Source organism: Lepus europaeus, chromosome 1, assembly GCF_033115175.1.
Source record: "Lepus europaeus isolate LE1 chromosome 1, mLepTim1.pri, whole genome shotgun sequence".
Classification (NCBI taxonomy): domain Eukaryota; kingdom Metazoa; phylum Chordata; class Mammalia; order Lagomorpha; family Leporidae; genus Lepus; species Lepus europaeus.
The window spans coordinates 57,879,011-57,891,815 of NC_084827.1; positions in this window are offsets into that span (position 1 = coordinate 57,879,011).

Genomic DNA, 12,805 nt, shown 5'->3' on the forward strand with positions numbered 1-12,805 from the left:
ATGTAGTTTATCAAGTGCCTTTTTATTTTTTTTAAGGATTTATTTATTTGAGATGTAGAGTTACACACAGACAAAAGGAGAGAGAGAGAGAGAGAGGAGAGAGAGAGAGAGCACACTTCCATCTGCTGGTTCACTCCCCAGAAGGCCACATACATTGGGGCGGTCCAGGCCAAAGCCAGGAGCCAGGAGCTTCCTCCAGGTCTCCATATGGGTGCATGGGCTCAAGCACCTCAGCAATCCTGTGCTACTTTCCCAAGCTCATTATGAGGGAGCTGGATTGAAAGTGGAGTAGCCAGGTCTTTTTTTTTTTTTTATTTTTGACAGGCAGAGTGGACAGTGAGAGAGACACAGAGAAAGGCCATTGGTTCACCCTCCAATGGCCGCCGCGGTAGGTGCGCTGCGGCCGGCGGACCACGCTGATCCGAAGCCAGGAGCCAGATGCTTCTCCTGGTCTCCCATGGGGTGCAGGGCCCAAGCACTTGGGCCTTCCTCCACTGCCTTCCCAGGCCACAGCAGAGAGCTGGCCTGGAAGAGGGGCAACCGGGACAGAATCCGGCACCCCGACCGAGACTAGAACCCGGTGTGCCAGCACCGTAAAGTGGAGGATTAGCCTAGTGAGCCACAGCGCTGGCCACTATCTTATGTCTATATGTGTTTGTATGTGTAAATGGATGTATGTGTGTGTATAAATTATAATTTTTTTTGGTTGATAGGCTACGCATCTCTGCAAAGATGATGAAAAGAAAAGCATTAGTTAAAAATGTAAGCAACCAAATTGAGATAGTGCCTAGAATCTAAAGAGTATGGATAGAATGACCCCAGATGTAATTGGAGAGAAGAGGGCTCTAATCTTTTTTTTTTACATTTTTTAATTTTATTTAATGAATATAAATTTCCAGTGTACAGCTTATAGATTACAATGGCTTCCCTCTCCCATAACTTCCCTCCCACCCGCAACCCTCCCCTCTCCCTCTCCCTCTCCCCTTCCATTTGCATCAAGATTCCTTTTCAATTCTCTTTATATACAGAAGACCAATTTAGTATAAAGATTTAAAAGTTTGCACCCACATAGAAACACAAAGTGAAACATACTGTTTGAGTACTAGTTATAGCATTAAATCACAATGTACAGCACATTAAGGACAGAGATCCCACATGAGGAGCAAGTGCACAGTGGCTCCTGTTGTTGACCCAACAAATTGACACTCTAGTTTATGGCGCCAGTAACCAGCCTAGGCTGTCGTCATGAGTTGCCAAGGCTATGGAAGCCTTCCAAGTTTGCCGACTCTGATCATATTTAGACATGGTCATAAAAGACAGAGTGAGGATAGTAACCAATGATCCTAAGAGTGGCATTTACCAGGTTTGAACAATTATACAGCATTAAGTGGGGAAGAGGACCATCAGTACACACAGGTTGGGAGTAGAGCCATTGGTGGTAGAGTAGAGGTTATGATTACAAAGGAATGAGACCCAAGTGCGCTAGACAGGGTCTAGAACAAAGGACAGAGTCATTATTAGAGGAGCTAAGAAAGGTGCTATCTAAGCTACAATTAAGTTTTCTGACTGAGAGGCAAATAGAACCTCACAGAAGGGGCTTGATAATAATCTGTTGGGCTTTAGGCCTTGTAAGTTAAGAGGCCCAGACCTATCTATCTCTTCACATGGGGTATATCCTAAGGGAGGTGTGAACCTCCTAGGGGAAGGCACTCTGTTGACTTTCATTACTTGGCTGGCCTGGGAGGAGAGCTGGCCAGGTAAAAGCAGGTGGCATTTCAAACAAGAAATTTACAGTTCTGCCTGCAATGTTGCTGACCCTACTTGGCCATCCCCTCAGCTGCAGTGGTCACTTTGGAAGTTGGGCTGAGTGAAGGGCTTTTCAGCTTAGAGCCAATAAGATCTGTGGCTCTGACCTGGGCATCCTTCGACTCCAGGGCAGGTCCATTTCCAGTGATCCAACTCTTGGCAGAGCTGCCAGGGCTCTTCACAAGCTGACTTCTGCTGAAGCCCAGGCTTACCACATTGAAAGCCACTGCAGTGGACTGGCCTGTTGGGTCTCCTTGAGGGCAGACCACTGTACAGATAAGCCATTAATAGGCCTGCCACCCATTGCTTCTGATGCCTAGCTTTCTTTTCCTCCTGGTTTGTGTTAAAGCAGACCAGAGGATGCAAGTCAAGGGAGTGCCTGTATCCCATCTCTAATCTTCGGTGGCCTGACCTACAAGTCTATAGTCACAGGCATGTTCTGTAGTAGTTTTTCTAAGGTAGACAATGCCCATGAGGAAAATTATATTCTCACTTTAAAACTTTCTTTCCCTTTGGTCTGAAAGGGAGGTTTTTTCTACTTACTGTATACTTCGCTGATGGCGAAGTTAATCTAGCTATGAGATTATTATTTAAGTTCTTAATTGGCTATGCTATTACAGAAAAATGTTAGCCATCTCTTTTATAAGGTCTAAAGATTAAATTGTGCATCCTATAGATTCCTTCATAATAGAATTAGTTTCCTACCTTGAAGAGAATAGAGAAATGAAAGAACAAGTTGGGCTTAGAATAGAGAAATGAGGGAGCAAGTCCTAGATCGCTTGCTGACATTAGCAATATCACATGAATACTTAGCAAACCGTTTCAACCATTAGATAACAACTTGAGAAAACCTTTACCAGAAGGTCCAATGCTTTCTATAAATTTTAAGAATCATGTATTTGAAAACACCTCTTAAATATCCAACATGGTATAGTTTGTTTAACCAGTAAACGTAAGCACAACCATATAAAATGTTTTTAGTTTCTTTCTACCAACAAGTTTAAAACATATGATACACAGATTCAGGTCACACAAATTAAAATGTATCTTTGATTGATTTTAGCAGCTTAAATTTATGGACAATCTTACCTATAAGCCATTTAAAATAAAACTCTTAATAAAATTTCCCCATATGGACATACAATATGTACACACATATAACATAGCATAATAGACCAATATAGCAATTTTAATAATAGCTTTTAAAATCTTTAACTCTTTTTGTAGATTGCCAATTGATTTGAATTCCTTTGTGTTTTTAGAAGCCTCAGTTAACCATACTTTCTCTCAGTTGGTACTGTTAATACATTATTGGCTTCATCTGTTTACAGAGCCATCCCTAAGTACTGAATACAATAGAAGTGGCTGGAAAAAGTCCATAGGAACCTATTGGAGGAAAGCTAAACACAGAACCAATAATGCTTTAGTTTTATGAGCAGCAAATCATATATAACTGTGGATGACAAAAGACTTTAAGTTGCCATGTTTAAAATTATAAACTCATCAACCAACAAGAGGCACTTGCTTACTTCACAGTATTTTTGAAAAGTACCTGTAGGATTTTACAAGTATTTAACCCTTTAGGCCTCTGGGGCTTTCTCATTAAGATAACTATCATGTCTAGTAACACAAGATCATTAGACTTTTTAATTCTCAAACATTTGTATTAATAGCATTTTCCATTATAGAAACTTAAAGTTTGGTACCACATCACATCTTGACAGTACTTCTAATATAATCCAAATAGCCTGATTAGTTGGTGTCTCTATAAGATGAGAGACATAGGTCCTTCGATTTTTTCAGTTGGGCCCAAACTGGAAAAACCAAAGTCCAGGATTTACTGGAAATTTTAGAGACCAGATTGTTTGAAACTTTGATTTTTTGAATGCCTGTCAAGAATGCCAAGAAGGCTCAAAATCCAAAATATCTGGTTGAAATAAGATTCCTTAAAATCATGACATAACATAGACCAAATTTGATCATTGTTACAAGGTGATTATTCAAATCTTTGAAAATAAGCACATATTTAAATAACCCATAGCTCTTAATAAAAATTCAGCTGTTTTTGAACAATTAGAATTTAACAGACATCAAGAGAACATAATAGATTACTTTAACACATTGCTTTAACAGAGCATCAGAGTTTAATTCTATGTCAAAGAGAAATTGAGCTTCCTGTGATCTTTTGCTGTGAGGTTTCCTTCCTTTACCTTCTTTCATATTGGTGACCATGTTTCTGTGTTTCTGTGTGTAACACATCTTTAAGCATCTTTTGCAGGGCAGGATGAGTGGCAACAAATTCTTTCAGTTTCTGTTTACTATGAAAAGTCTTAATTTCACCTTCATTCACAAACGAGAGCTTTGCAGGATATAATATTCTGGGCTGGCAGTTTTTCTCTCTTAGTACCTGGGCTATGTCTCGCCATTCCCTTCTAGTTTGTAGGGTTTCTGATGAGAAGTCTGCTGTGAGTCTAATTGGAGATCCTCTGAGAGTAATCTGGTGTTTCTCTCTTGCACATTTTAGGATCTTTTCTTTATGTTTCACTGTGGTGAGTTTGATTACAACATGTCGTGGTGAGGATCTCTTTTGGTCATGTTTATTAGGGGTTCTATAAGCTTCCTGTACTAAGATGCCTCTGTCCTTCTCCAAACCTGGGAAATTTTCTGCTAGTATCTCACTGAACATGCCTTCTAATCCTATCCTTTCTCCCTCTCCATGCCTTCAGGAACTCCTAGAACCCGAATATTAGGTTTTTTAAGAGTATCCTGTAGATTCCCGACAATATTTTTTAGATTTCTAATTTCTTCTTCTTTTCTTTGGTTTGCGTGTTTCCTTTCCTGTTCTCTGTCTTCTAAGTCTGATATTCTCTCTTCTGCTTCGCCCATTCTGTTTTTAAGGCTCTCTAATGTGTTTGTCATTTGATCTATTGAATTCTTCATTTCATTATGATTTCTCGTCACTATCACAGTTTCTTGTTCTACTAGTTGTTTCATTTCATTTTGATTCCTCCTTAATATTTCATTTTCATGAGAGAGATTTTCTATCTTGTCCACTAAGGATTTCTGTAGTTCAAGAATTTGTTTTTGAGAACGTCTTAATGTTCTTATCAATTTTTTGAGATCCGCTTCTTGCATTTCTTCTATCTCATCATCTTCATAATCTTGAATTGGGGTGTCTTTTTCATTTGGGGGCGTCATAGTTTCTTCCTTGTTCTTGTTAGCTTGGTTTTTGCGTTTGTTGTTTGGCATGTTGGAGATATTTGGTTTCTTCACTGTGGTGTTTTTTCTTGTTACACTATGGCTCTATATTAAGTGGACTGTCTGCTTTTGGTGGAGCCTTAGAGGCTTGAGATGAGTGTGGCCTGAGAGCTCTGTTTGGTTCCTCAGGGTTGAGGGTGTGTCAAAGATGACACTCCCAGGTTAGGTGTGGTAAATCTCTTTCTTTCTCTCTTTTTTTTGATTCAAAAGGGAAGTAATTCTGCACAGCTGAACGTAATTGGAGGTAGTTAGCAGGCGAATGATATACCCACAGGAGCCAGAGATTGGAAGCTCTTTCCCAAGGACCACACAGGGAATCTCTGCTGCCCTCAGTGTGGGCTCCAATTCTCCTGCAGTCTCCCAGTGGGTTGCCAAGTTAGATGCTAATCTCCTGTTATTTCACCCCTCCCCCCAGTGTCAGGTTTTTCTGCTAGGCTCAGGGCTGGTGCAGACCTGAGGTCGCCCTGCTTATGACGTATGTCCAAAATGGCGCCTGCTCTTTGTCTTGCTCGCCTTTGAGGGGTGAGCGGAGTGAGAGAAACTTGTGTCCGTATCGGTCACTTTTTTTTTTTCCTCTCTCTCTTCTAGTTAGCCTGGTGAACTTTTCCCCATGGAGTTTCAAGCCTCGTTCCCTCTAGTCTCCTCTTTCCGCTTGCCCGCTGGTGTCTCGGGCTATTGAGTTTCGGCTCACCTCGCGTTCCAACGCTGGTGTGTTGAGTCTGCCGCTGGTGTCCCGAACCTGGGCTCCCACGCTCTACATGCAGGTCCACTGTGAATCACTAGTTCCGGAAGAGTTTCATCTGCTGTTTCTTCCCCTACTCTTCCTTGACCCTGCAGTATCTCCACTTTTATTAACCTGTCTCTCCCCCGGACTAATAGTGTGCTCCCTTCCTATTCCGCCATCTTGCCACTCTCCCTAGCCAGGTCTTGAATGGGCACCTATTTAGAGATTTATTTTAGAGAGGCAGAGAAAGAGATAGAGATCTTGAATCCACTGGTTCACTCTAGTATGTTTGTGAGCAACCCAATTGTCGTCTCAATTGATGAACCAAATATCTGACTCTAAATCAATCTTTTAATTGTTTGCATGAAGTTTTTCAAGTATCTTTGGATGATGCAATTTTATATAAGAGATTTAAGTCTGCTGGATATACATCTGAAGGGGATCCTGGAACCAGTCTACTAAGGGTAGCTAGAGACAGTCATCCTTAAGACATGTTCCAGGGGCAAGCATATGGTACAGTGGGTTAAGCCACTGACTACAGCGCTTGTGTCCCATATCAAGAGTGCCAGTTTGAGTCCTGGCTGCTTGCTTACAAAACAGCTCGCTGCTAAAGCACCTGAGAAAGCAGAATATGATGGCTTAAGTAGCTGAGTCCCTGTCATCCACATGGGGAACCTGGATTGAGTTCTTGGCTTCTGGCTTCTGCCTGGCATAGGCCTGGCAGTTGCCAGCATTTGGGGAGAGGGCCACCAGACAGAGCCCTCTCTATTTCCCTCTAAGCTCACTCTGTTTCTATCAAATACATAAAATTAAATAAACTTTAAAAAAACAATAAATTATGAGTTTATTTTGGTGCAAAATGTTTTGATATCCACACACAATTTTCCTAATATACTCTTCAAATAAACTTTTAGAAATATTTGCATTTACTTCAACCTACACACTTCCTTCTTTATACTTCAAATCATCTCAATATAACTTACACCACCTACTACAAAGTAACTGCTATGTAAATAGTTGTTATGTTGTTATTATTTAAAGACTAATGAAAAAGAAAACAGGCTTGTATATGATCATTACAGATACAATTTTAAACATATGTATTTCCAAAGCAAAGGTGTTTTAATCCCTGGATGCAGAATCTGCAGACGTTAGTGGTCAATTGCATTTACCATGCAGCAAGTTTCTCTGCTGTTTGAAGGCATTTTGTCAAGCATGCCATACCACGGCCTCCTAGTAAAACAGATCACACCTAGTTGAGGTAGTACCTGCAGTGCCTATCACAGAGCTAGCACAGAGGGGGGACTGAGTCCGAAGTATTTAAAGTGACAGGAAGAAAATAAAAATGAGATACCCAGAAAATTACAGAGTCAAATGTTTATACTAACCCAGAAGAATTTTTATTTTCTAAATTTCACAGCTTCAGGTGATGAAAACAACTATAAGTTTTCTATTGGAAGAGGCAGGTGGCATATTTATTTTTGATAAAAGAAGAATGACTAAGATGATTTTAAGCAACATTATGCACTACAAACTGATTATCTAGATGCTATGAGATCATTTAATAGATATAATACCCAAAATGTTACAAAAATTTACAATCAGTCATCCACAGTTTTGAATTTCTGTTTTGGTAACTTATCCTGCATCATCTCTCTGCTTTCCCACAAATGAACAATAATTCAGCAACCTAAGAAGTTTCCCACACTGCTGCTTCAAATCTGCTCTGCATTTTTTCCTTCCTGCTAGTCAACACACCCCCTGCTGGCTCCAGGCAAACATCATTCCACCTTATTAAAAATGCCAATAATAAGCAAATTATAGATGTTTTTCACTGCGTTTCCCATGCTGATTTAAATGCAAAAGGGATAAAAGGACATAAATGCTAAGGATTAGGTTACATAATGAAATAATCCTTTGAAAGTGGCTCTTTTTCCTTCCAAATATTTATTTCCTGAAAAATACACCTTCAGAAAATGTTATAATTTTGTAAAAGTCTTTTCATAGTAGGCTCAATCACAGATCTTCTGTCAAATGTCAGCCTGCCTTACTTAAAGATCAGGTGTGTATGTGAGACAGACAGACACCTGCTGTTCCTCATTAATTTTCTTTAAGAAACTTAACAACATCACATTGGCCATGGAAACAGCTATTCCCTGAGGGATAGAAGCAAGACATCAGTAACTCTAAAGAAAAAATATAATATAAGCTAAATTACTGATCATATTTGAGCTCAAATGAGCATATTAAACACACACACAAATGTAGATTCACTTCCTTTCTGAACATTTGTAGCACTGAACAATGACATGAAGAGTCGAGGTTCTGGAATCAGAAAGCACAGTTTGAATCCTTGTGCTTGTATTTAGTAACTTTGTGCTTTGGGCAATGTTATTTAAATTTCCAGAGTCTCTGGGCAGGGGCCTGTGCTGTGGCATAGCAGGTAAAGCCACCACCTGCAGTTCCAGTATTCCATAGGGGCACAGGTTCAAGTCCCGGATGCTCCATTTCTTTTTTTTTTTTTTAACTTTTTTTAATGAATATAAATTTCCAAAGTACAATTTTTGAATTATAGTGGCTTTTTCCCCCATAACCTCCCTCCACTTCTGATCCAGCTTGCTGCTATGGTCTGGGAAAGCAGCAGAAGATGGTGTAAGTGCTTGGACCCCCCCACACACACATGAGAGACCCAGAGGAAGCTCCTGGCTCCTGGTTTCAGATCAGCCCAGCTTCAGCCATTTTGGCAATTTGGAGAGTGAACCACTGGATGAAAGACTTTCTCTCTCTCCCTCCCTCTCCCTCTCTCTGCCTCTGCCTCTCTGTAACTCTGCCTTTCAAAATAAATAAATAAATCTTAAAAAAAAATTTCCAGAGTCTCAACAGCTTCAAGTGCCAATTGTAACTAATAATACTGATTTCAAACTTGTGTCCTGAATTCTAAAAGAGAAAGTAAATGCCTTCTGGGAATTGATACCTAATAAACATTGTTCTATTTTCTTCTAGAGAACCTAAGTAGCAGAAGCTTAAACAACACAGACATTTATTGTTCCAGAGTAGAAGTAACTTGTTCTGATTAAAGCTCAGGGAATATCTCTGATTTTCTCCATCTCACTGTCTGGGCTATCTACTATTGTACAAGAAAAAAAAAAAAAGCAGCCATGGTTACTACAAATGCTATGGTTAAAACCACAGGAACAACAGGTTTTCAGTCGGATTCTTCTCTCTTTTCCCAAAAAGAAAATTTATTCTTCCTCTTGAGTCTTATTGGCCAGCAAACACTGGATAATCACTCAGAGGGGGAATGCAATTGAAGAGGAAGGCTGGCATAGTCCGGTCATGATTCTTTCCCCAGCCTGTTTCACAATGAAGGATGGAGTTGGAATCATGTGTTGATCAGGAAACTGATAACATCTCCCAGTTTGACGAAAACATAGGACCAAGTTGGTCCTATCATGTAAGCACACCTTACTTAAGTTTGTGTATGTCATCTTTCCACCTAGAAAACATGAGGAGCATGACACACTGAAGACAGGAACAGGTCCTGTGTGGCATCTATTTAACCAACAGATAGCAATGAATACACATGTAGGCATGTCAGTACTGATCAATAAATGCTGGAGGATTCAATTATTGTGATGACTTTAGGCAATGAATTTGGCATAGTTATGTTAAGATGTGTGAGTTTTTTTTTTTTTTTTTTGACAGGCAGAGTGGATAGTGAGAGAGAGAGAGAGGCAGAGAGAAAGGTCTTCCTTTTTGCCGTTGGTTCACCCTCCAATGGCCGCTGCGGCCGGCGCATCGCGCTGATCCGAAGCCAGGAGCCAGGTGCTTCTCCTGGTCTCCCATGCGGGTGCAGGGCCCAAGGACTTGAGCCATCCTCCACTGCCCTCCCGGGCCACAGCAGAGAGCTGGCCTGGAAGAGGGGCAACCGGGATAGAATCCGGCGCCCCAACCGGGACTAGAACCCGGTGTGCCGGCACCACAAGGTGGAGGATTAGCCTATTAAGCCATGGCGCCGGCCAAGATGTGTGAGCTTTTTAAAAGTGTGTATTTACTTTTAGTACAAGGATGCATTAGTACAAGGATGTAATGTAGGTGAAATGCATTACAAATCCAGTGGTTTTTACTGAGTTGATTGGGGTTAGGACACAAAATTATAACTTGTGTCTGCTTATCGAAAATACTGTTTTGTGTATGATTCTCTTCAATAGGTACAAATATCAAGCCAGGAATTACTATAATTCACAATTTACTAATGTATTAACTGAATCTTAAAGGGCCCAAGTCACTTACTCAAGATCTCATATCAATAATCTGTAAGGCTATACTGGTAGAGTTTCTTGTTCTAAGCCTGACCCTTTTTTACTAAACTACTTCAAATACTTTTCTCCTGAAACATAATATCTATCACAAATTACTTGTTGGTTACAATAGGGAGAAGTTCATTTGGAAAAAGACAGAACTAAGTGAAGAAAACAAATCACTTTTGGCATATGTTCCTGGCTGTGGCATGGCTGAGTTTGTATAAATGTAATTATATAGATACTTTAGAGGGTGAACTTCCTCTAAAAAATATAACCAAATATTTCAAAATATATGGATAGGGAAGTAAGCTATACATATATTATCCTCAACTGCATTTCCATTGATTTTTCATATACTTGACATCTTGATTTCCAAAGTAAATAAGGATAAATGTGCTCCAAGGAGCTTCTGCAGTCTGGTACAAGGAGTGGATAGAGGAGCAGGCATAGTCGCTGAAAGAGCAGACAAGGACTTTTCCCATCAACACCACTAAGACATCAAACATTTCTAGTATACCTACTATGTATCCTGAAGACTCAAACACTAATCAAGACACTGTGCAGAGTTCGGGATATAAATTGTATGAACAGAAACATCACACAGTAACTATCAAAGACCTCAAGAGAGACCAGTAAAATGGGTTTGAATTTAAAAAGTTGCCTGGCCGGCGCCACAGCTCACTAGGCTAATCCTCCGCCTGCGGCGTTGGCACCCCGGGTTCTAGTCCCAGTTGGGGCACCGGTTCTGTCCCGGTTGCTCCTCTTCCAGTCCAGCTCTCTGCTGTGGTCCACGAAGGCAGAAGGATGGCCCAAGTGCCTGGGTCCTGCACCCACATGGGAGACCAGGAGGAAGCACCTTGCTCCTGGTTTCAGATCAGCACAGCGCGCTGGCCATAGCGGCCATTTTGGGGGTGAACCAATGGAAGGAAGACCTTTCTCTCTGTCTCACTGTCTAACTCTGCCTGTCAAAATAACTAACTAACTAACTAAATAAATAAATAAAGTTGCCAAGGGAATGAAAAGTCCCTGGAAGAGAGGAAGTGCAGTATATGCCAATAGCATGGCAAATTACCAGCTGGCAGGACTACCTGCCAGGAAAAGATGTTCAAATCCTTGTTCTTTTGGCAGCAGGCAGACTACCTGCCTGCTGTAGAAGGTGACTACTTTGATATCAAGGATGAGTCTATTGGAGATAAGTTTGAATTAGAAATAGGAGACAGAAGTAGTAAGGAGACACTCAAGTACGCTTTACTCAACATGTGGCTGAAATGGCCCCAGCCTGATAGCCCACTCAGGCCAAAGTCTGCCTTCAGTATCTTAAGATTGAGCTTCTTGTGAAGGCAGGTACGCCTAAGTCTGACCAACACAACAAGCTGCTTTGCTCAGAGTAACTCAAACCTCTCAGCCCCCAAAGAGACAAGAGCTACTTTATGATGCCAACTGCAAATTCTCTCTCCCAGAAGAAGTGATCATTGCCAGCTAAAAACTCCTCCATCATTCCGATCTGAGATACTTGGCATGCAAGCACATGCTAATTTGTATTGTTCTCTTAACTTGTTATATATATAAAGATGTATTTATTTGACAGTCAGAGTTACAGAGAGAGAAGGAGGTACAGAGAGTGAGAGAAAAACACAGAGATTTTCCATCCACTGATTCACTCCCCAGATGGCCACAATAGCCAGGGCTGGGCCAGGCTGAAACCCAGAGCTTCACCTGGATCTCCCATGTGGGTGGCAGGGGTCCAAACACTTGGGCCATTTTTGCTGCTTTTCCCAGGCCATTAGCAGGGAAATGGATCAGAAGTACAAAAGCCAGGACATGAACCAGTGCCCATATGAGACACCAGTCCCACAGATAGCGACTTTACCAGCTATGCCACTATGTCCTCCTCTGTTATCTTAACATTTTAATGTATTTAACATCTTATTTTTTCTGACATTTCTTGCATTGTGAGAGCGATTGTTCTTATTTTTTCTGTTTTCTACACCTTGCATCATATTATTGGCTATACACTATATAAAAAGGGGGGGGGGGTGGATGAAGAAAAAGAAAATAGGGCATAAAGAAAAGGGAAAATAATTAATTCAATTTTCTGCCTCAACAATAGTTTGAAAATGATCTTGACAAGACAAGTTATCCTCCAATCATTGCCTTACACCATAATATTTGAAGGAGAAATGACCCCAAAATACTGATATTCAGAACAGAGTGACCTAATGTGATCATATCCGGATCTTCTATTATACATTGCATTGTCCATAGGTTGTAGTGACTGTTACCTATAAACGTCTAAAGACAAAGGAAACATGGAAGGAGGATTTCACATTCAGAGCCTGATGGGTTAGAGCTGTTCATTCTGAAGGACATTTACCATGTTTCTCCTTAGGATCCCATCAGTAAAATGAAGATGGCCAGATATACTTTCTCTGGCTTGTGGGAAGATCAGAAAATCAATGATGTGAGCCACTTGTGGAATATGCAAAAGATAAGGTTCTATGTGATGAATGATTCTTTTTTCTTTGTTCCATGAATGGTAAAGAAGTGGAAGTGGGAACCAGTGTTGTGTCACAGCAGCTTAAAGCCCCATCTTGCAGCACCAGCATCCCATATAGGTACTGGTTCGAGTTCCAGCTGCTCCACTTCTGATCCAAATCCCTGGCAATTTTACCCGGGGAAAGCAGTGGAGGATGGCCAAATCCTTGGGCATCTG